Source organism: Dermacentor silvarum, chromosome 1, assembly GCF_013339745.2.
Source record: "Dermacentor silvarum isolate Dsil-2018 chromosome 1, BIME_Dsil_1.4, whole genome shotgun sequence".
Classification (NCBI taxonomy): domain Eukaryota; kingdom Metazoa; phylum Arthropoda; class Arachnida; order Ixodida; family Ixodidae; genus Dermacentor; species Dermacentor silvarum.
Genome location: NC_051154.1, coordinates 383,999,153 through 384,002,573, shown reverse-complemented (window position 1 = coordinate 384,002,573; position 3,421 = coordinate 383,999,153). Strand labels below are relative to the sequence as shown.

Here is a 3,421-nt window from a genome sequence, read left to right as displayed (position 1 = left end):
TATCCCACGTCTTGCGCCATTTCAAATTACATTCATTGAATCTGTATTTATCAACGCATCCGTCACCACAAAGCCGTCAATACGCCGTAAGCTCCACCGCCGCCCATTTTAATGATTTCTCTATCAAAACAGCAAGACAAGTGAACTGCTTTCCGACCGACGCTGTGCACGTTACTGACCACAGCAAATTCTAGGAAACTGTCATCCACCTTATCCAGTAATTTTATTCGTTCATCCCATCTTGTAATAAACCGCTTCCGGGCGTTTGACATACCATAAAATGTCATAAATTAAAAAAAATCACTCGATTCACTGACGCACAAATATATCGAACAATGGCATCTCGCAGTTTTAAAACATCTGAGCGTCACATAGTCAGCATTTTAATCGTGGCCTTATTACGTTTGCGTGTTACAAACTGTTCATTTTCTGGCAGCGTACAGATGCGTTTGTGACATAGCGAAAATAATGCTTATTTCAGGGTCGTGTTGGTTCTTGTCTATCCTTGTGCCATGCATGTTAACTAAGTCGCTCACGTGTATACTAATTTGTAAACAACCTTTAAAAATTATTCCCTTCTTAAGTTTTAGTTGCGCTTGACATGTTTATAACTAGAATATCAAGAACGGACCGAAGGGCAGCTGGCATGTGTGGGTTCCACGTAACGGCGCTGCTGTGGATGACGCGGAGTTATTGTTGCCTGTAGGCAAGACTTGTGACTCATCTACCAGCACGTGGCTCGTACAAGGCTGGACCTCGGTATCTTGAGCCTGCGCTGTCCATGGTGAGTTTACAGTAGCCATATCTTCTGGATAGGCGATGGGTCCCCTCTAATGGGAAGATCATTCGTTAGACTCCGGCTCTGGCAGGTTGGCAGATGAACTTGGTGGCTTAGCGTTCGGATGGCGCCATATGATTAGATTAATTGTTGGCGTCGTGCTGTAGCGGATGTATTGGTTTTGTTTAGTTTCTACTGAAGTGATCGATGTGAACAAAACGAAGCCGATTGTTGAGCTTGACCAGGAATGTTACATCGCTAACTTGTTGAACCACAACGCCTTCGTCCCATGTCATCGGGTCGCCGCTTCCAGTTCTCACGTAGGCAGCGTAGCCAATCACAATGAGCGCGTCTTTATTTCTGCGCTCTTTACGGTTTGTTGCGTTTAGTTCTTGGCGATACTTCATGTCTTGCGAAAAACTTGATTTGAAGGGGGACAGCTGCGCTCGAGGTTGTTTCGTGAGGAACATTTTGGCCGGTGTCCTCCCGTCAGTGTGGTTTGGGATTTCCTGCCTGTAAGCCAGATGACAGTTGGCAAGTCGTTGCTAGAAGGTTTTATGTCTGGCTTCCCGGTTATCCAGGAGTAATTGCGTCAGAAGTGTTTGAAAGTGAAGCTTTCTTGGCCTACCGCCCTGAGAGTGACGCTGCTGTCTGCTGGGTCACTCAGTACCTCGGCGGTTATATATATATATATATATATATTTATATATATATAATGTACTGTTGCGTAGTAATTTGTGCCGCTATGGAAAGAAGTGACGATGTGTGAATGTGACGCAGACCCGCCGGGGTGACTCAGTCAGCTAAGGCGTTGCGCTGCTGAGCACGAGATCGCGGGATCGAATCCCGGCCGCGGCGGCCCCATTTCGATGGAGGCGAAATGCAAAAACGCCCGTGTGCTTGCGTTGTAGTGCACGTTAAAGAACCCCAGGTGGTCAAAATTAATCCGGAGCCCTCCACTGCGGCGTGCCTCATAATCAGAACTGGTTTTGGCACGTAAAACCCCAGAAAGAAGAAGAAGAAGAAGTGAATGTGACGCAGGTATTGATGAGTGCTATCGCGCTGCAGTGGGTTCTAGGACTACGCATTCTCCCTAGATTATATATATACATATATATATATATATATATATATATTTATACGGAGGTGCTGTACGATTTACTGGTATAGCGTATCGGACACAGTGCAAACAAGCATCAGATGGAGTGAAAACTATGTTGGCTCAGAGAAGGCAGATTGTGTATGCAAGCGCGGATGCGAGCTCCGGACATAAGCACACTGTCAGCCCGTCATTGTCATGACGTCATTGTCATTCCGCCGCATACATATCGTTGTGATCATTCCTTCGTTTCATGATGTCGTCATTGTTGCGCCGTCTTCACTCTGTCGTCGTGAGTGCGTTGACATTTCGTCGTGAATATGCCTCCATCGTCGCGCCGTCGACAACATTCTGTCGTCGTCATTTCATCGTCATTCTGCCATTGTCATTGCATGGTCGTCATACAGTGTCCATTACCCCGCCGTGATCATGCGGTTGTCGTCATGCCATGGTTCATTATTGCGTCATCGTCACACAGTCGTCGTCGCGCATTCGTGACCATACCGTCGTCGTAATGCTGTCGTGGTCGCTCCATCGTCTCCATTCCAGCTTAATCATCCCATTATCGCCATGCCGTCTTCGTTACGTCCTCATGATGATGGGGCAATTGATGACAAAAATATTCAGTGCCATTCCACTCTGTGAAGGTCGATAACCAGCGAAGCTGTGCATGTGGTGATTGACCGTTGCTCCGGTGAAACGTTCCAAGTTTGCGGGATTGGGGCTACACGGACGGTTCGCATTTCTTTACGCCTCGCGGTCCTGGCGGGCAGCACGTTTAAGCTTGGCGTCTGTGGCATGGTCGGTGGTCTCCTTGCGCTGCCGCCGCGCGCATTCCATTCTCTGTTCACGCCGTCGTTCTTGGTAGGCGCGCTGTTCTTCTTCAGACCGTACAACACGCGCACTACCCACTTCACAGTCAGATCAGAATTGAGGAAAGGAGCCTACGTAGAGCATGACGTCAAGAAACAGAAGACACTCAGAATGGTAGGCACTAGTTTGAATACGTGGGATGGCATGCACATGTATGATGCGAACCTAGACATGGCCGACGCGGGTCAAAGTGTAATATCTGTTCTTATCAGCTTAATATCTGATAAGGGTTGTATTTAGACCCAAGATATTAAACTTCTACCCAAGATAATAAACGTTGGCGGAATGCTTGAAACCTGCTTCAGCTCTGCCGTGGGTCGGCACGGTAAAGCACTATCTTCGGCATATTTAGTCTAAGGACATCAATCCGCTGGAAACTAGCCATATACAGCTTGGCTGTAAAAGCGTTGCAATTACAGCAGGATTGTTTTTGTTATTTTTTGGGGGGGAAGCATGGCCTACCAGGCACCAGGGGGTAAATAGGTGCTGGTGACACAATTCCCGTTTACCTGGGGGTATACCGGCTGCCATAGCCGTGCTAGGGCTTCAAGGCTGGCCACTGAGTAGAGATTAGTAGCAGTCGCAACAACGTTAACGTACACTAGTTCCTCATACTTCTACTTACTGCAGAATTTTCTAAGCCGCTGCCTCGTTTTTGCGTGGTTTCCGCC

General features: G+C 47.6%; 1 non-coding gene across 1 annotated transcript; it reads left to right on the top strand.

Moving 5' to 3' along the window:
* Nucleotides 1-2,921: 2,921 nt before the first annotated feature.
* Nucleotides 2,922-3,103, top strand: LOC119437917 (U2 spliceosomal RNA). The gene has a single exon (XR_005189583.1). It is a non-coding gene; the product is annotated as a U2 spliceosomal RNA (small nuclear RNA).
* The last annotated feature ends 318 nt before the right edge of the window (nt 3,104-3,421 follow it).